Source organism: Myotis davidii, unplaced genomic scaffold (genome assembly GCF_000327345.1).
Source record: "Myotis davidii unplaced genomic scaffold, ASM32734v1 scaffold370, whole genome shotgun sequence".
Taxonomy (NCBI): domain Eukaryota; kingdom Metazoa; phylum Chordata; class Mammalia; order Chiroptera; family Vespertilionidae; genus Myotis; species Myotis davidii.
The window spans coordinates 3,772,808-3,793,660 of NW_006288615.1; the positions used below are offsets into that span (position 1 = coordinate 3,772,808).

The following is a 20,853-nucleotide window of genomic DNA, read 5'->3' on the forward strand; positions in this document are numbered from 1 at the left end:
GCCAATGAGGCCTGAAGGAGCCAGAGAGCCAGCCCAGGAGGCAAAGTTCCAAACTGATTTGTCTGTTGGCTTCTGTTCAAGAGGGAGAGAAGTAAACATGAGTGCAGACCGTTTTCCTTCAGGCTGTTGATACAGAGAAAGGAAGTGGGATCTGAGGGAGAAGTTGGGCCTGAGATCAGAGGGGGAGCGGCATTTGGCAGGAAGCTGGACTTGAAAATGGCCCATTGTGACAAGGTCCGAGCTAGCCAGCATGCAACCTGGAAGGCTGACTACTAATCACAGTAACAGCCCAAGGGGCACGGACTTGATAATAGTTTCTAAGCCCAACAACATCTCTTTAGAGGTGAGAGCGCTCTAACACTGTGAGTTAGGGCCACGCGGCTGCTGAGATCCAGCTGGAGGAGTCCGGGCCTTACAGACACTGGAGCCCCCCTCTCCCCGACACATGGTGCCGCCAGCAGTTACACATCCTGGCAGGCTGGGTCAGACAGTGACAAAATTCATCCACCAGACGAAATAGACTGTGATCGATCAAGTGTGAACAGCCCCCTTTCCTGACGATGCAACAGAAATCGGGGAAATTAATTTTAAACCAGGGAACTAGACAGTGGTAGAGAGGGGCTGAGCAGATTTCTTTTTTTCAGGAAAATATTCCGATGCCAAAGAGTGGCGGCATGTACACTACATTGATCTATTTATACATATAATTTGCAATAGGAAGAAAGCCTGCAGGGAAGGAAGAAATCAGATGCTCAAGGAACAAACTAGATATTCCTGTTGGCAAAATGGTCAGTGCCAAGCACAGGGAGAGGAGGGACCATGAGCGGAGCATAAATCTCAGAAGGCAAAGCACGCTGGAGGCATGTCATCGCCAGGGATGGAGGAAGGAGAGGTCACCTGAGGGCACTCCAGGTCATGGCAGGCATAGGGAGGGCAGAGAAACTGTAATAACAGGACTTTCCCAGGAACCTCACGTCTCATAAGAGGAATGAAAATTCAAAACACACTGAGCTCCTTTTTACACTTAATACATTGGCAAAAAAACAGAAGCTTGAAAAGTGATTGGTGTAGCTGACGGGCAACAGGCAGACCCCCATCAACGTCTATCAAAGGGAAAACAACTATGCTTTAGCCCAGCAATGTCATCGGCAGGACGTGGGTCCACGGATCTGCTTGCACACGTGGGGAGTGGTCTGTGGGCAGGTGACGCAAGTAACTGAAGACAACAGAATGCCTCTCTGCCAGAACTGGTAACACCGATGAGACCATTCTAAACGTTTCCACAAATGGAATAAAATGCAGATGGAAAAGCAAGAAAGAGGAAGCTCTAGATACTGATTAAGGAAGGGTTCTAGGATATCTCAAGATTGAAAGAAAAACAAGGATAGAAGAGTATGTATTATGTTTCCATCAGGGAACAAGGAGAAAATGTATTCAAATTTATTCGGATGTACCTAAAAAATTGTGAAAGAAGTTAAAAGGAATTAGTTACATATATACACACATATATTTTTTTAATTTTATTTTTTATTACAAAGGGTATTACATATGTGTCCATTTTTTCCCCCCGCCCAAGACAGTAAGATTGGGAGGGCAAGAGTCTTTAAATTAACATACTTTTTAATATACTTTTATTTTTTAAAAGTCATGCAATGTATTAAGCTATTCAAAAATAAATAGGTAAATCTCTTGAAAAAACTTGATTAGGACAGAATCTTCAGTAAGGAAATGCCAACTCCGTCCACACCTTTTGGGGACCCCTGGACCTGCTGGGGTTGGACCCCAGCAATGAATCACTTCTAAAAACTGGAAGAAAGTTATGTGAAATGACCAAGAAGCCCCAAGGGCCCTACTGTGCATCAGTGAAGTGAGGTTAGCCAGGGAAACCAATAGCTATGAAGGGGAAAAAGAAAGCTATGTTATGTTTATATCTTCAATGATCAAGATTCCCTCCCCCACCAAATCAGATAGAGAATAAGAATGAGCTATTAAATGAGGTGTTTTAATTCCCTGATTAAAATGTTCTCCGAGTGCTTTAAATAAAACAGAGGCAACTTTATAATCATGAGGCAGTCTTAATACAATATAACACATCAGTGGGTTAGTGACAAAACTAAATACCAATCTTCAGGAAAGACCTTTAAAAGTGAGACTAGAAGAAAACTGTGCACATCACAAAAACAGGGATGCATGAATATTCAAACGAGATCCTGCTCTCATGATTATTAACGTGTTTCTCACGCTTTAGCCAAGACAATGAGACATAAAGCAAGTGTTATCGGAAAGAAAGATGAACTCATCACAATTTGCAGCTGATATGATTTGAATGCCTAGAAAATCCAAAAGAACCAATTGAGACTATTGGAATACAAAGAATTCAGCCCAGGCCCGGAAGAGGAGAGATTTACTACATGTCAACAATAACAAGAAAGTAGAAAGTAGTAGTAACAGACCCAGAAAACACAGGGTAACCATGTGAATAAACACAAACACCTTAAATAAAGGAAAAACTTGAGAGACGGAAGGAGACTTGTATGTTTAGAGAGGCGTGGGTTTTTCTTGGATGGTGAAAATGAAATATATATTAATTCTCCCCAAGTTAATATATAGTTTTAGTGCTATTTCAATTTAAAAATTGCAATGAAAAAACTCACTGGAATGTTTTGATAAAATGATTTTGAAGTTCATTTGCAGGCACTTTGGAAAATAGTCTGGCAGTTCCTCAAAAGGCTAACCATAGAGTGACTTAGCAGTTCCATTCCTAAGTATATTCCCATGAGAAATGAAAATATATGTCCACACAAAAAGTTGTACATGAATGTTCATAGTCACATCCTATATAATAAAAGGCTAATATGCAAATAGACCAAACGGCAGAGCAACCAGTCACTATGATGCACACTGACCACCAGGGGGCAAATGCTCAATGCAGGTGTCAGTGTGCTCCCACAGGGGGAGCACTGCTTGGCCAGAAGCCAGGCTCAGAGCTGGTGAGCACAGCGGTGGTGGCAGGAGCCCCTCCCGGCTCTAGGCAGCGCTATGATGTCCAACTGACAGCTTAGGCAGGGAGCAAGCCTAAGTTGTCAGTCGGACTTTCCCCGAGGGCTCCTGGACTGCGAGAGGGTGCAGGCTGGGCTAAGGGACCCTCCCGCCCCCCTCACCCCCCGTGCACAAATTTTGTGCACAGGGCCTCTAGTTATTCATAATAGGCAAAAAGAGGAAACAACCCAAATGTCTAATAACTGATGAATAGGTAAGTAAACTGGGGTATATCCATATAATGGGATATTATTCAGTTCTACAAAGGAATTAAGTATTGTCAGGTGCTACAACATAAGGGAGCCCCAAAAGCACTTTGCTAAGTAAAAAAAACCAGTCCCAAAAGACCACATAGTGTATGATTTCATTTGTATGAACTGCCCAGAATAGGCAAATCCATAGAGGCAGGAAGTAGATTAGCAGTTGACTAGGGCTGGAAGGGTTATGGGGAGTGAGTGTCTGCTAATGGGGACAGGATTTTCTTTTGGTGAGATGTTGGCAGTATTCTAAAACTGGTAGTGGTGATGCTTGCACTACTCTGTGAACATACTAAAAACCATTGGATGTATACTCTAAAAGGGTGAATTGTTAGAATGTGAATTATATCTCAATAAAGTTGTTCTTATGAAAAAGGAGGGGTAGCAATAACACTTTGGAATATTGGTTAACAGTTTGGGAAAAAACTCAGTTTAGATCCTCAAAGTAAATTCCCTAAATAAACGCCAAAGGAATTAAACCATTAAATATTTTATTCAGACTACAGAGCATTCTAAAGAATGTTTTTCCTATGATTTTATTACTTTTTTCCTCCCATTAAACAATGTTTTGTGGGATGTTCTATTTCAGTGAAGTAGGATGTATAGATTCACTTTTAATATTTGCATAATATTCTATAATATGTCATTTAGAGTTCCATTATTTTATTTTATTTGTTTCCATTGTCTCTTTTAATGTGCATGTAAGTTAGGTTCTTTTTGGTTGTAGGAAGAGCCAATCATTCAAGCTACTTCCGGGAAAGGAGACTGAAAAAAAGACAGGAGGTCTAGGCTAGGCCAAGGCACTCTGGGGACCAGCCCCTCCACCTCTGTTGGGGTTAAAAATAGAACATTTTGAGAAGGAATTAAATGGTTCCAAATCTCTCCAGAGAACCCTGGGGGGAGCAGTACAGGTGTTTAGAGCTGGAGAGCAGAGCCAAGCAAGCATGGGCTGTCGACCCTGCACCCTCCTCACTGATTACATGAGCTGGGCATGTGGCTTTCTCTTGGGACCCCGTGCTTCTCAACTGTCATGTAGGGTGCACAGGCATTACTTAAGTACTCGATTCATGGTAGCTGTTTGTGCATTACTGTGCAAATTAATGCACAGTGATAATATTTCCATCTATAAATATAATGCATAGTTATTCTTATATTTCACTTATTCAACACAGCATAAATTAAAAAGAGGACAAAAGAAAGAAGAATAAAAAGGTGGGGCCATAAAACTCAATGGGTTAGCGAAAGCACTCAGATGTTTTTGTTTTTTCTAATAAATAATTATAAACATTTAAAAAGTAAAACAAAAACAAACTCAGTGGGGGATAAAGTTTAAAAATTCCTATTACAAAGACTTGCTGTGGATGGGCCCAAATTGCCCCTGAGCTTCCTAGCAGGCAGTGTAAAAGGGAAATGTGTCACTGACTCATTCTATTGTATTCAGGGATAAAAATCACCAGTCGCTCCGGAGAAAATATGTTAGTAGTTAGTGCTAAGGTTGACTAAAGGATTTCTCTTCAGGGGTTTTGTGGAAGTGTAGTGCAGTGATTTTCAAACCTTTAAGAGCTTGTTAAATATATGGATTCCTGGACCCCATGCCCGGAATTTGGGCTAAGGCTGAAGTGGGTCCGAGCAACATGCATTTTAGAGAGTGTCTCTCCCAGGTGATGCACAGACCCATCTACTCCTTCTATTAGGTGGTCTGTCTCCTGAACACAAGGCTTGTACACACTCATGCAAACAGGTTTCTGAAGACCCTTCCTCTGTGCCCTTCAGTGTAGACTGATGGCTTCACACAAGACACAGCCAGCAGAAGTCACTCTACCGGTGACCCCATGCAGGCTTCTGTCTGGTGGCAGGGATTTCAAAGGGGACGTGGACTCTGCATCTTCCTCTCAGTGGAGGGTTTGACAGATGTTTGGTTAGGACCGTCTTGAGATTGAGCTCCTAGGTGGCTCAGATAGATAGGGCTCATCTGTGTTGCCTGCTAACTACCTGCTTAGAGTAGACTAGGGGGTTGGGAGGGTGAACAGCCCTAAGGAAAATGAGAGGATGGTATTCCTCCAGGAGACCAAGATGATCTCCTTAAGAACATTGTTTTGACTGTGGGTAGGGGATGGAGCCACAGAGCTCAGTTCTAGGATGTCAAGGCCCTGAACCACCTAGCCTGGAAAATTCCTTGGCAGGTGAGGCGAGATTCTTCTTTTGGCTTCCAACTCACCCGCTGCCACCACCAGCGGAGTAAAACATCCACAGTGTTGTCTTGTGCAATGTTACTTCCTGGTGTCCCCTCCAAGATAAACTCTCTGTAATATCCACCAAAGCAACTGAATGAGGCCTCTTGTTCTCTGTAAATGTATCTACAAATCAAGGAAGAAGTGAGAACTTCTCACTCTCTCCTCCTCTTTCCAATATCTGTTTCCCAGGCTTCAGTTGCATGTGAGCCACCAGCCTCTCCATTGCCTCCTGCGTCCCTGCTAATGTGTCATGTCCTCTTCTCCCTCAGTCTCCATCCTCCCCCTCCACCCCCTTCACCCGGGTCTCATCTGTTGCCAGGGCTTTAACTGGCTGTTCTTTCCAGATGGCCTTGCTCTCCCTCTGAGCTGTGGCTGACGGTCCAGTCTCTGCCTGACACCATTGGGCAGCTGCCCACAGGCCACAAGTCCTCCACTGTGTCGAGACAGGGTGTCCTGAACGGATAGACAGAGGCTCCTGGCCACCCACAGCCACCCTCCCAGTGGTTTCTGAAGAGCACAGGACGAGGGCGGGTCAGCTTGAGGTGCTGAGGATGACAGCAGTGCCTTGGGCCAGAGCTGGTGACAGAGGCCACCCTGCACAGAGAGGAACTGTGCTGAGCTGCAGACACAGTTCTTGCTCCTGGGGGAATCAACAGGGGGTTTGTGTCAGGCACGTTCCCGTTAAGTCATTTGATCCTCATACAGCCCTTGGGGAGGAGGGAAGGAAGGGACTGTTGTTAGTCACATTTTAGAGAAACTTAGTCACTTGCTCGAGATGCAGCTGGGAAGTGGCTGGGGCAGAATTCGAACCTGGGTCTTGCGGTCCCAGAGCCCTCCTTGCCGCTGTGGGGGAGGGTGGGGGAGAGACTGCCTGTGGCGGTGGAGATGGCTTAGGAAGCAATGCAGCCCTTATCAAAGAGCAGCGGTCAGGATCCGAGCACACGGGGGACAAAGCCTGAGCCAGGACAGCCCAGCCCTGTCCTCTCTGGGGGCCCAGCCACCAGGCTCCCCAGGGATTCATTGTTCAGCAAACCTCCCTCCACACTGTGTGGAGGCTTCTTTATGGGGAGTCCTGGGTAGTTTGGGGGTAGGGGCGCAAGCCAGGTGCAGAAATGTCCTCCCCAAAGTGGCTGTGGCCCAGGGTTGCCCACGTGAGAACGATGGCCACACCCAGGTTTCTTAGTGAGGGGGGTGGGTGGGGTGGTGGGGTGAGGCCTCTTACCAGCTCCCTTCCTCTTATTCTAAGTCAGGCTGAAACTGTGGGACCCCTGGAGCAGAGGGGAAGACATGGTGTGCACCTCAGCATGTCCTGACAGGACTCTGGGGATGCGTCTCCCCCAGTCCTTGACACAACTCAATCCTCAGCTTCCCATCTGGAGAGTGATGCCCACTTAGCTCACATGGAGTGGCACTGGTCTGCTGTGTCCACAGTGGGTTGCAGTTACACGCTGAAGTAAGGCTGAGTCCACCCTGTGTTAGGCACAAGGTCCTGAGACAGATGTGATCCCCAGTGCAGGATCCCGGAGAGCAGACAGGAGGGAATTGCCTAATATCCCCCATCATCCCAAACTTGAGTGCCCTTCCTATAGCTCCCCTTTCATTCTGGAAGGGGCTCTCACATGTGCAGGGATGGAGCAAGGATTAGATGAGCTTACGTGCCTGGCATCCCATCAACACGCCGTAAAAGATACTCCTGCTACTGCTCTTTTTACTCTTTGCAACTAAATGAGTGACCACTTGTTTAAATTGTTTTTCCTTTTTGGTGTAAAAAAAAACCAAGATGCCAGATGATGTTCAATATAAAAAGTAGGTATAAAAGTTTGAAAACAAACTGAGGGTCCATTGGAGCCTCAACTTGGTCCCCGTGAGGGAATCTATGCCTCGTCTCCAGGGACTGGCTGGTGGCACCCCCGAGAGTCCCATCCCCTCTGGTCATATCAGTGACAGCAGCCACTCTCAGCAGGGTCGGGGAAGAGAGGGCTCAAACTAGTTTCTCAAAGTGAAGCCAGAGCTAGCTGTGCCGTCTTCCCCTTAAGAGAAAGTTTACCTAATTAATGGAAGCTGAGCCCCTTTCGTGCCCTGGCCATCATGTCCAGGCGGTGAGCAACAGCAGGGAGTGAGCTGGGGACAAGGACCACTCCTTCTGGGTGAGCCTCCGCCAGCCACCGCCCTTGGCAAGCTCCCACCCTCCTGTGGTCCAAGGTCCCAACCTGAAGGAGGCAGGGCAGGGCTGCTGAGCTCCGAGTCACCCGGCAGAGCAGACACTACACAAAACAGGCAATGTCATTTCCACAGCCAAACAGGGATCGTTAAGGGCAGGAAGCTGCACACCAACACTGAGTCTTTGTTGGGCTCCAGTGGTGGGACCATTTGCATGTCGGAGTTGCTGTGAGCTCATCACTAAACCCCTAGCCGAGCGGGTATAAAAGGCCTGCTAAAGGGACAGGGCCAATACTGGTGCCTTAGCTCAGGCTGCCCTAACAAAATGCCATAGATAGGGTAGCTTGAACAAGACATTTGTTTTCGCACAGTTCTGGAGACTGGAAGTCTGAGGTCAGGGTGGAGCATGGTCAGGTTCTGGTGAGGGCCCTCTTTCTGCCCTGTAGACCGCTGCCTGGCTATGCCCTCACATGGCCTTTTCTGGGTGTGTGTGTGTGTGAGGAGAGAAGGAGGGAGGGAGACAAGGGGAGGGAGAGAGGGGAAGATGGAGGGTGGACGAGGGAGAGGAAGAAAAAGAAAGGGAGAGAGGATATGCTCTTCTTCCCATAAGGCCACTAATCCCATCATAAGGACCCCGCCCTCATGACCTTGACTAACCCTAATTACCTCCCAAGGCCCCATCTCCAAATGCCATTACATTGGGGCTTTGGGCTTTAACATGTGAATGCAGGAGTGTGGGGGTGTGTGACATGAGCTTCCAGTTCATAACAATTGGCAAAGGCATGGAGGGGTACTTGGGTTTCTGGTTGGGAAATCTGAATCCCAACCCGATTTCTTAGAATGGCTCTGGGCAGCCAGCACTTGTACTGGAAGGCAGCATCCTTCCCTCCTGCTCCAGAACCTTCCTAGAGGGTTTGCTCCACCCTTAGCCCTGGAAGAGGAGGACCCTGAGAGCCATGACCCCCAGCTTCCTGGTCATAACTGAACAGAACAGAGTGGACCTTTGACCCAGGAGGAGTCAACCCAGAGTCTGGGCTGAGCCAATCAGATTCTCTCTCTCAGATGAGGATTGAGACCAGTGAGCAGGGGCTCTGGGTTGAATGGCCATGGGGTTGGGGAGGTATTTTGAAATGGCCAGGATGGACCAGATATAAGTGTAGTAGGGAAGCTCTTTGTATGGTGAGGAGGGTGGGGGGAGGTAGAGAGGGATGAGGGGCGGAGGCGGGGGAGAGAACAGAGCAGAAGAATGAGAGGAAGAGAGAAGTGTATAGCATTACCATTTCCTATCCTTGGTTTTCACCCTCAGCAGGCCGGGGTGTTCACAGTGCCCTTCAGTTCCCTGTGTTTTCTCCAATAGTATCTCAGAAAAATCCTTCTTACGGTTTGAAGGGACTCCTTTGCATTACTTCCCAGTGGTCTGGAGCTGGACTTCCCAGTTAGTGGTATATCTAGGTTTTCAACACTCTGATTCAGGACATGAGGTTGACCTGGTCAGTCGTGTCCTTGTGTCCTTGGTGGGTTCTGTCCACTCACACGCTGAGCCCACCTGTGTTCGCCCTCTGTAGGCCCCCGGTCATGAGACAGAGGTGGCCCCTCGCTCAGGCCCCAGAGAGCAGGTGGGAGGGAATTTGGTGACATTCCCCATCATCCTAAACGTGACCGCCCCTCCTCTGGCCTTTCTTTCCCTTCTGGAACTTTCTGTCATCTGTGCGGTGCTGGAAGCATTCCAAGTGCCTTTGTGCCCCTCCTGGTGTGATCCTGTGCTCTCCCTACAGGTGGGAGGGAGGTGACTCTGGCCCTGGGGAGGGTTTACCGAGGCACATGGTACACTGAGGCATACAGAGGCACGGGCTGTGCGGGTCAAGACTCACGGAGTGTGCCTGGGCCTTGGGCAGAGAGGGGAGTGGGAGCAACCAGAGAGAATAGTGGAAGGTGACAGTCATGGGGAGCTGGGGCTGTGGGGGGCAGCAGGGGAAGGCCAGGATTTTGGATTTGGTTTGGGTGAACAAGTTATGCAAGAGGGAGATACGATACTTTTTAGTAAACGAACAACAGTGGCAGAGATGTTGAGGGGCTGTGATTTCTTAAACTATCCATAGGGTTTAGACCAGCGGTTCTCAACCTGTGGGTCGCGACCCCTTTGGCGGTCAAACGACCCTTTCACAGGGGTTGCCTAAGACCATCCTGCATATCAGACATTTACATTATGATTCATAACAGCAGCAACATTACAGTTATGAAGTAACAACGAAAATAATTTTATGCTTGGGTCACAACATGAGGAACTGTATTTAAAGGGCCAGAAGGTTGAGAACCACTGGTTTAGAAGAACCCAGAGAGTCCGCTGTTCCTTTCCAGCGTGGGATGTGAGCTTGGAATGGGAGTGTATTATAGGAGGTACATCAAACATTCAAAAAATTAATATTATTTATTTTAGAAAAATCCAATTAGCACATGGAACCTGCAACTTCACAGATGTCAATGCTTAGGATGAAAATAAATAGAGAATTTAATTTGAAGCCAACCTGTGGGCAGTATTAACAGCACAGGTGGCACGTGCATACCTTAAAAATGGCAAATGGGGAAAGTAATTGACAGTCCAGAAACACTGCTGGGAAATTACCTGGATGAGCCAGACCCACTGCGTCCCGTTCTCTCCTGAACTAAGGCTTTCTCCCGCTCTGTGCCAGCGGTGCCCTTGGGCCCTACACCCGACCTGCTCAACCAGGTGCCCTGGGGAGGGGGCGGCGGTGACCCCTTGTCACAAGGCCAGCAGGGGTTTTGATGACTCACTGCTCCACTCAGCTTTCTGGAACTGACCTCAGCGAGTCTGAAAATCTTCTGAAATTGTGTGCAGGGTGCGTGCTTGCTTTCACCACGGCCGAAGAGGGTCAAGGCCACTGCTCGCCGAGGTGCCTGCCATCCCATTTCTTGTGTCCACAGATCCATGTGCTTTTAATTATAAATTAACCCAAACCTTGCCAGGTGGTTGGCAGGGCATATACAACGGGTATGAAACAGCAGTGGCAGGTGTTTGAGGCCTGCCCCACCAAGGACAACCGCCAGGAGGCAGCTGGGCCTTCCCCACGAGGCTGCCGAACCCAAAGACAGCAGCACGGGGTGTTCTCTCCCCAGGGCTGGATCCCTGCCTCTGACCCTTTCTGACCTGAGCAGGCTCCCCTCTAGGCTTCTCCTTCTGTCCCCACTGACCGGACTCTGGCCAGGGCTTTGAGCTTACACCAGCCCTTGAGCTCCTGCCCATGGCCCTGCCTGGTGCCACCCTGCCCAATCCCCTATTTCTCCAGGCCTATCTTCTAAGGGCCCACTTGTTCCTGGGTTCTAGAAACCTGTCCACGCACAGCCCACCCACCCAGGTGCATGGTCTTCTGTCCATCCATCGACCCCTTTCTCTCTCTGGCTATGCTGCCAGCTGTGACGATGAAGGAATAGGCCACAAGGGTAGGACTATCAATGGCCCCTGGAAGCTGAAAGCAAAGAAGCACTCTCCCCCAGAGGCTCCAGAGGAAGGCAGTCCTGCCGACACCTGGGCGTTGGCCCAGCAAGACCTGTGTGGAACTTCTGTCTTCCAGAACTGTAAGATGACAATTTGTGTTGTTTTAAGCTACTAGGGGCCTGGTCATTTGTGACAACAGCCACAGAAAGCTAACTCACTCTTGCACAGATGGGGCCTGAAATCTGTGTGGTTGGTCCACCATTGATTTCCTCAAATTGTTTCCACACCAGCATTTGCCAAATTCGACTTTTTTAAAAAATTTGAAGCACCAGCTAAATTTGCCAAAAAAAAAAAAAAAAAAAAATGCCTTCATTTAACTAGAAATATTCACCAGAGGACTGATGCACGAAATCTGTGCAAAGGGCTCAGCCCTCGAAGCCACGGCTTTGTCCAGAAGGTCGTTTGGCTGTCTGGTCTAATTAGCATATTATGCTTTTATTATTATAGATTGGAGGGAAGTGGTCATCAGGTCCCCTGAGGCAACACCTAGACGGTGGACAATCTTGCTGGTGGACATCAGGCCTGAATGGCCCATCGAGAGGAGTTTCTCAGAGTCGGCTGCTCAGAGGACAGGTGAATGCTTCTAGAGAGTTCTCTGGCCCTGCCAGCATGGCTCAGTGGTTGAACATCGACTTATGATTCCCGGTCAGGGCACATGCCCGGGTTTCAGGCTCAGATTGCAGGCTCAATCCCGTTGGGGGTGTGCAAGAGGCAGCCGATCAATGATTCTCTCTAACCATTGGTGTTTCTATCTCTCTCTCTCCCTCTCCCTTCCTCTCTGAAATCAAGAAATATATATATTTTTTAAAAGAGAGTTCTCTGCATCCTAATACACTCCTGTAAGTGCTAAATAATTGATGTAAAATGATAAATTCTCTCCCTGCTGCTCAAAGTCAACGTTTATGTTGAAAAGAAGGATCTGTTTTATTTCTCAAGGCCTACTGGGATAACAATAGCTGAAGCTGAGTGTGAGCACTTTAGAATCCTCACCTCATAGAATACTCAGGCGGTCCTATATGAATGGTTACTGTCCTGTCCCGTTTTCCCCGTTTTTACAGAGGAGGACATGGAGATTCAGAGAGGTTAACTGACTCAGCCAGGGTCACACAGCCAGCCAGTGGCGGAGGCAGCCTGGCCGTGGCCGAGCGGCTAAGAGCATAACTGCTAAGCTATTTCTCACCCTCTTTAATTCAGAACATTCTGACTCACGGTAAACAGCCTTTCCTGAGAACACAGTCTTATAAGATCATGGAGATTCAGGGAGGAATAAAAGTAGACAGAAACAGTCTGGGTCTAAGCCAGCCGTGGGCAAACTATGGCCCACGGGCCGGATCCGGCCCATCTGAAATGAATAAAACTAAAAAAAAAAAAAAAGGCCGTACCCTTTTATGTGATGATGTTTACTTTGAATTTATATTAGTTCACACAAACACTCCATCCATGCTTTTGTTCCGGCCCTCCGGTCCAGTTTAAGAACCCATTGTGGCCCTTGAGTCAAAAAGTAAGCAGTAACAGGGGGCCACCTTAGCCTCCGCAGGCTGTGCCCGTGGTTAAAAGATGTCCCTTTATTTTGGCAATTTCTGTGGTATTTCTCCAGTGAATACACACATCGGTGATAGTAATGTTTCTCCAAACATTAGCCGGGTCTGTTTGTCCTAGGCTGAACATCAGATGGCTTCATTCCAACCCCAAGTTAGAATCTCTCCATGTCTTAACCCTGACTTGGAACCCAAGTTAGCCGACAGCAAGTGGCTTTGATTTTGACACTGAACTGGTTCCAAAGAGGCCAGAAAACTGTAGAAAGAAAGTCCCAGGCTCTGATATCCGAGGCACTAGGGAAAATTGTCCATGTGCCAGATGCCTTTTTAATCCAGAAACAAAGAACCTTAATATCATTTCAAAGTTCACAGCTAACTTCTTTACAAAGGTACTCAACAGGAAATAAGCCTTTCCTCCAGCGTTCAAGGACCCACCATGGAAGGTTTTTATCACTCAGATGAGAGCAGAAACTGTTTATAGACGTGTTCCCTTTCTCAAGTGGATTTATGTCTATAGAGCATCATGGAAGGGCCCATTATGCCAGCGTGTTATCATCTTAAAAAACTTGGAAGTTGTTTTTTTTTTTAAATCTTCACCCGAGGGTATGTTGCTGTGTGTTTTTTTGTTTGTTTTTCATCCTCACCCAAGGATATTTTTCTATTGATTTTTAGAGAGAGTGGAAGAGAGAGAAATATCTATGTGAGAAACTAGGTTTTCTTACTCTATCTGGGCAGCAGCAAAGAGGGCAAGGCAGCTCAGGGGCTGGAATGAAGGTGGGGAGCCTGGGAGGGGGACAGCGAGACCATCCATGTTGTCACATCTTATCACTGCTGGCTCAGAGCAAGTGTGCAGCGAATACTGACTGGCTGAATGAGGTGTTCTCTAAGCAGCCAGTCCGCAAGGAGTCCATGGTCATGGTGGGTTGAACTACTGAGACAGCAGGCCATATTGTATGTGAACTGAGCAACTCTCCCACCAGCCACTCAGGACTGACTCTTGCCACTTCCAGGCAGAGCCTGGGGGCTAAGGTCCTCCGGCCCAGCTTGTCTCTCTTCCTTGTCCCTGCCCCAGTGGCTCCCAAGCTCCTCCAAGCCTTTTAAGCTGCTCATCCTCTGAGAACCTATGTTTTGAAGGCTCTGTCTCTGGTAGAAAACATAGTCGTTAATTAATAACGAATCAGCACCCCATTTTACAACTCATCAAAGACCTAGATAATTGATGGTCAGAGCTGTGGCAGACACTAATGCTTGGGCTTGAACCTCAGCCAGGAGTGAAAAGGGAAGGGAGAATCTGAGGCAAAGCCAGGCGGCACTGGAGTACAGAAGTGAAGGGCAGTGTGCCCCATGAGACACATTGGCCATACAGTGTGATCTCTGGGAGCCTTTGGGGTCCCATGCACTTTCCACCTTGTTAAAACCCTGCTGCTCCTTTCCTATGCAAGTGTGCTATTTAAATAACTTTCAACATCCAACTAGGGTAAGTGTGAAAAATTACTATCTCATTTTGAAGTTACAGAACCTTACTTTACATAAAGCCATATCCCTCAGCCTTCCCCTCTTGCAAAAAAATTAATAAGTGATGTAAGATCATTTAATAACGTCTAGCTCAAAGGTCACCTCCTCCATGCTGGCCTCCCTGATATTTCTGTGATGATCCCCCACTCATTCGAACATGTGATTTTATTTTTCCATTCTAAAAGTAAGGTGAGTAGAAGTAGAAAGATTGAGAGATGGCTGACCCAGGTTCCCAGATACCCAGGTCCTTAATGAAGGGTATTCTCAGAAAAAGTCCCCTCTTTAGTGCTCAAAATCTTTGCCCAGACCCAGTGCAGACTTCCCCAGAGTGGGGCCTCAAGGACTGCTGTCAACCAAGGAAATCAGTGCCAGTTCTTTGGCTTCTCTGGGTGTTTCATCAAGGTCCAGAAGCAGAGCTCTGCCCACTGAGGAAGTGGGGAAAGGTGAGCCCAAGGTGACCAGAAAGAAAATTCTTTCCGAGGCCCAGGCTGCCCTGCCCCAACAACCCCCAAAGATGCCAAGGGGAGTTCTGAATAAGATAGCCCAGAGTCTCAGAGATGTACCTCCTGCTCAGTCAGTCAAAATGCCTCTCAGCACCATGACCCCATAGCCTTCTATGGATTATGGATGAGGAGGGTGTCCTGAGCCTCTTCATGAAGAAAGGGCCCCTAGCCTGGCCTCTGGCTTCTGCCTCCCCCACCTGTGTCCCAGCCCCTCTTCTAAGCCTCACCTGCAGGGTGCTCAGCAATGATTTATTTTTGGCAGGGGGGGGAGGGGGGAATGATTTGATGAAGTAGTAAAGGAAGGAATCTATGCCATTTTAGGGCGGTGCTGGTGGTAACCTCAGAGAGTCAGAGCTGACCCTTTACTGGGGAGGCACTGGGCTCATGGAAAGGGGAAAGGACCCCTTCCTGGGAGTTGGGGTGTCTGGTCTAGGGCTGTTGAGACCAATAGTGACTCCGGTGTCCCCGGTGGAGCCAGCAGGTGGGCAGAGCCAGCAGTGAGCGGTTAGATTTGGCCTCCTCTGCTGAGTCTCCACGCTGTTTTCACCACTGGTGCAGGTTTCCTGGGCTGCCCCTGCCAGGGCCAGTTCCATAGGCAAACACTTACCTTCCTCCACCTCTGGCTGCTGGGGTCACCTCGTCTCTCCTGTGGGGAGCCCCTCCAATGGTGGGTTTTCAAGACAATTTGGACTCCAGTAAGGAGCCAAGGGAAGTGGTTATTGTCAGCTTTCAAGGACCGGAAAGTTTAAGACACCCATAGAGACACTGGTCTCTACTAAGGCAAAGCGATGCCGGGGCAGCTGGAGATGTGGTGGGAGAGAAGAGGAAAGGGAAAACCTGGGCAGAAAGTGGAAAGGGAGAAGGGAAGGGGGACAAAGGGGACAGGGAGACTGGCACGTTGCCACCAGTGGTCTTACGACATTAACAGAAGCACTTTCCAAAAGCCAAACCTGTGTTGGTCATCAGAACAGGGCAGAACTGTCGGAAGGACAGGAGCCACAGCCCGGGTCTGTTCAGCCAGTGACTGTGAGCCTCCCAAACTATACGTCAAGACAGAAAAGAGGAGCCTACCCCACCACCTCCAAGAAAGCCGTGTTCCCAGTTGTGGAGTCGCACCTGGCTTTGGCTTGATACCAGATAGGTGCACAGTCCAGAAGGTTCAGAGGGGTGGAGCCTTTTGTTCTCTTGAGGTGGGACCCTGAGCGACAGGGGCCAATGTAGTAGGGTGGCCTTGCAGGGAGCTGTCACCTCATGGCTCCCAAAGACATCCCTCTGCGGACCTTCAGAGTCAAGTTCCACAGGTGTGCTTCCCGACCCCGAGAATGGAGCGGGCGCTCGTAGCAATCACAGTTTGTTTGTCACTTCACAGTTTACATGCAGGAGGTTTATAATTAGGGCTGGCGACATGGTTTGCGGCCTGCACGGTTGCACAGGGCCCTGCTCTTAGAAGAGCCAGTCACTTGATTTAAGGCTCTGATGTTGCCATTCTTCATTTTAAAATTCTTAATTCTTAAAATTCAGAATAACTTTTGAACAAGGGGCCCCACATATTCCCTTTGCTCGGGGCACTGCAAATTATGTAGCCAGTCCTGCTTATTGTCCCACAGCCATCACAGGAGAGGAGCCAGAGGGAAACACTACCCCAGTTCAAAGATGGTGAACTTTGCTGGCAGGAAGCGGGGTGCATGAAGCCAAGACGGGACTGGACCTGGGGAGGGAAGTCTGGGCTGTTCGCTCTTGGAGCTGCCTCTCAATGAGCAGGGGTGGGATGGTCTCCTCTCCCTCACACACCGGCCTGGGGTCTTTCCAATCCTGTCCTGGCCGCAACCTCCATTCCATCTCTCATTTCATCTCATTCCATTTCAAAAGTATGGAAACTATTTACTCACCTGCCAGTGAGGAGCTCCTGGGGCTGGGCCTCCCCGATGGCCCTTCCTTCCTGTCCTCTGTCCTGTCCACTGGCCTGTCCCCAGCAAGATCCACACGCCCTCCGCTCTGTTGCGGAGAGCCCGCAACAAACGCTTTGTCCTCTCCTGCAAAGGCTCCCTGGGAAGCATTCCTGACCTTCAGACCTGCCTCGGCCCAGAGCTGGCCCCATGCCCGTGACAATCACTTCCTGGCTGGGTGTTTACCTTCCTGGGCCCCATGGGCCCAGCTAGGGTGGTGGCCACATACCTGACCCAGAGGCTGTGTGGGAGGGAAGGCATCACCCTTGCTGGAGGCTGGCGACAGCTGGTACTATTCCCTGGTGCAAGGTAACTCTGATGGTCCCTCAGCACACCTGACCGCCCCGCCCCTTGGCCTTGGCCAGGCAGACACACAGCTCTTGAATCCGAGGCTTGGGAAAGGGCTTGGGGTCCTCTAGGGTTCCTTTCACTTCCTGCATGTGACCATCATGCCTCAGCTTGGTCACTTCCAGGAATGGGACACTTGCTGCTTTGGGAGGGAACTTGCTCTATTATTATTATTATTATTATTATTATTATTATTATTATTTTCTAATATCTACCTTCTATTCAGTGACAGGTACTGGGCTTAGTATTTTATATAATCACTTCATGTAATCCTTTCGTAATCTCTATGAGAAGAGAATTATGCCCATTTTAAAGATGCAGAAACAGAGGCTCAGAAGTTGGTGATCTTGCCAAAGCCACACAGCTAGGAAGTTGGGGGTTCAAAATTCAAACTCAGGCCAATTGGTACCAAACCCTAGGCTCTTAACCACTACTGTTATTTGCCGAGTTTAATGGCCAGAATGTTCATTTTTATGTTAAACTCAAGTCAGCCACTGTATTAGCTACTGATTGCTGGCAACAAATTAACACAAACACAGTGGCTTCAAACAACACACATTTATTTCCCACAGTTCCTGTGACAGGAATCTGGCACAGCTAACTGGGTTCTCTGCTCAGGGTCCCTCACAGGCCAAAGTCAAGGTGCCGGGAGGGCTGGGGCCGAGTCTCAGAGCTCCACTGGGGAAGGATCTCCTTCCATACAAGGTTGTTGGCAACATTCAGTTCCTTGTGTGCCATAGGACTTAGCTCCTCACTGACTGTTGGCCTAAGGCTGCCACAGAGGCCTCTCCACTATGCAGCCTGTCACCGAGGTGAGCAACAGAGAGGGAGTCCAGGAAGACAGAAACCACTGTCTTTTGTAATCTTTTCACAGAAGTTACATCCCATCACTTTTGCTGCCTTCTACTCATTAGGAGGAAATCATCAGGTACAGCCACACTCAGAGGTAGAGGATTACACACAGATGTGAACACCAGGAGGGAGGATTGCTGAGGGCCATCTTTGAAACCTGTCCATCACAGCCACCTGATTGATAAAACAATGGTTTCAGTTTTGCCTCTGAAAGCCAGATAGAGGTAGTCTTTTATCCACCCATCCATCCATTAGTTCATCCATTCATTGATCCATCCATCTGTCCATCCATCCATCCATCCATCCATCCATCCATCCATCCATCCAATAAACATTTGAGCAGGACATTATCAGCCAGACCCCACATTAGGCTCTGAAGATACCATTAACTCTACTCTCCCTATCCCCAAAGACTTCCAGTTGAGCCTTCACATATGAAGGTTTGAGGTGGTGTCCACTGAATGCTCTGTTCTGCAGGGGCATTAGTTCTCTTTCTTCCAACCAGTCTTCATATGTCACACTCCTGAAATTCCTTTTCCTCCTGCTCACTCCCCTGTCTTTGTCTAATTTTTTAAAACAGCGGTCGCCAACCTTTCGGACTTCACGGACCACCGGTTGGTGACCGCTGCAAAAACCTATTTGAAGCACCTCCTAAGTGCAAGGTCTGTGCATGTTTGTAGGGTTAGATCTGATTTTGGGGGTTGATTTTCTCCCTTTCTCATTAGTAATTTTCCTGTCTCCCTTTAGCTCCTGAGGGAAGCAGGGCCACAGCTTTTTGGAAACACCCATCTTGCCATGTGCAAACAGGACCAGCTCAGAGTTGTGCCTGCAATTCTCTCACTCCAGCCTCACCCTCCTGTGGATCCCGTTTGCTGACTCTACACAGGTCCTGGGCTGGGTGAGTGAACTCTGAGAAGAAGGTGACAAGATCTGTGGAATTTGGCTCTTAAGATGTGCAGCGGGATGTCTTTGGGAACTGGAATTGTAAGTCTTTATATGGGAAACCATTCATTTCATGTGTTTGTTGAGCACCTAGTAGGTGTAGATATTGTGCTAGGCCCTGAGGGTACCACTGGGAGCACCTTGAAAGTGAATCTCATTTCTTTTTTTCTCCTCCCCTCCATCTCTGCTTCAGAACAGGCTCCCTCAAATCTACCTGGACCAGTGGTCGGCAAACTCATTAGTCAACAGAGCCAAATATCAACAGTACAACGATTGAAATTTCTTTTGAGAGCCAAATTTTTTAAACTTAAACTACATAGGTAGGTACAATGTTATTAACTCAATTAGGGTACTCTAAGGCTTAGGAAGAGCCACACTCAAGGGGCCAAAGAGCCGCATGTGGTTCGCCAGCCACGGTTTGCTGAGCTGCAGTTTGCCGACCATGGACCTGGACCATTGCAATGTCCTTTAATGGTCTCCTGGGTTCATTCTCTCCCAGTTGTTCCCAGTCCTTCCCACCCCATCCCACTCAATATGCCATGTGAACATGCTGACACAGTCCTGAACCTGTCACTTTCTTCTCAAAAACATCTTATGTAACCTCTGTTAACAGTTTCCTGAGTATTCTAGAAATGTTCTCTCTACATACTCTCTCTCTCACCCCTGCACCCCCCTCTTACACACCTACATCCTTTTGTTTTATTTAGGCAGAACCACAGCATGTATGTACTATTCTGTATCTATTGTCTTGGTACTTTTCCAATTTAGCACATCTTAAAGTCCTTCCCTCTTTAATAATGGTCGATAGTGCTTCTATAGGAATATTCTGGGGTGATACTGAGTGCCATCGAATGAGTGTTAGTGTTCCCTCAGAATTTAATGTTGAGACCTAACTCCCAAGGTGATGTATTAGGAAGTGGGGCCTGTGGGAGGTAATTAGGGCATGAAGGCGGACTCCTCATGAATAGGTTAGTGCCTTGTAAGGGAGACCCCAGAGAGCTCCCTTGCCCTTCCACTAGAGGGAAGACGGCCACCTATGAACAAGGAAGCAGGCTCTCACCAGATACTGAATCTGCCAATGCCTTGATCTTGGACTTCCCAGCCTCCAGAACTGTGAGAAATAAATTTCTGTTGTTTATAAGCCCCCCAGTCTGAGGTATTTTGTTACAGCAGCCTGAATGGACAAGACATGAGAAATCATTTCAAGGCCTGAGATGCCCTTGACCAGAAGCTTTTGTGATGTTTTCTGGGTGATAATTTCTGATAGATCATTAATGGACTTAATAATCATAAACCAGCTATTTTAAGGTGATTATTCCAATTGCACATTGGCGGGAATTGAGTGGTCAGGTATAATAAGCTTAATTCATTATAAGAGATTTAAAAAAGATTTTCTACTAACTTCTATGTAAAGTTTGCTGTTGGGAGTGGGAAGAGAAGAGAAATGTAAAAGTTTAAAATGTAAATGTTTTAGAAATTGCATTTTTATTTTTAAAAATACATTTGAAATACATAAAGACAAGGGACCAGGTCTGGTCAAGAAAAAGAACTGAGCAGAAGCTAGGATATTTGACATACATCTATTGACAACCTTTGGGCCAGGCTGTATTCTAAGCACTTTACATGAATTAACTTGTTTAATCATCACTACAGTCTTATGATGAAGCAGCCAGACATACAGAGATTAAACAGCTTGCCCAGCATCACATGATATTTCCTGAACATACAGAAATGCTGAATGTAGACATATATGCATATATATGTCATATGTATGTATTATAAATATATATTTGATTTCAAGAGCAAGGAAGATAAATCTCTAGATGCCATAAGTTAATAGGTAATTCTATATGTACCCTGTTGAGTTAATGCTTCAGGAACTATTACCCACATGGCCAGGGATATATTTGTTTTAAATTAACAATTGTGGGGGAACAAAAATCAAAGCCTTTGAACTTGAACACAACAGGAAATTGGGAGAGAAATTACAGTGCAGAGGTTAAAA

The 20,853-nt window shown here is 47.7% G+C and overlaps 1 protein-coding gene and 1 long non-coding RNA gene across 2 annotated transcripts in view; one reads left to right on the forward strand and one right to left on the reverse strand.

Annotated features, from left to right (window-relative positions):
* NGEF (neuronal guanine nucleotide exchange factor) overlaps positions 1-16,786 on the reverse strand; it is an 82,585-nt gene extending 65,799 nt beyond the window's left edge. The window contains exon 1 of the mRNA XM_006760438.2: positions 16,650-16,786. The gene's annotated coding sequence lies outside the window, so the exon portion shown is untranslated. The remainder of the gene's footprint in view (positions 1-16,649) is intronic.
* Positions 16,787-16,938: 152 nt separating this feature from the next.
* On the forward strand, positions 16,939-19,897 carry LOC107182616. Its single transcript, XR_001513347.1, has 3 exons — positions 16,939-17,015; positions 18,654-18,804; positions 19,868-19,897. It is a non-coding gene; the product is annotated as an uncharacterized LOC107182616 (long non-coding RNA).
* Positions 19,898-20,853: the final 956 nt, after the last annotated feature.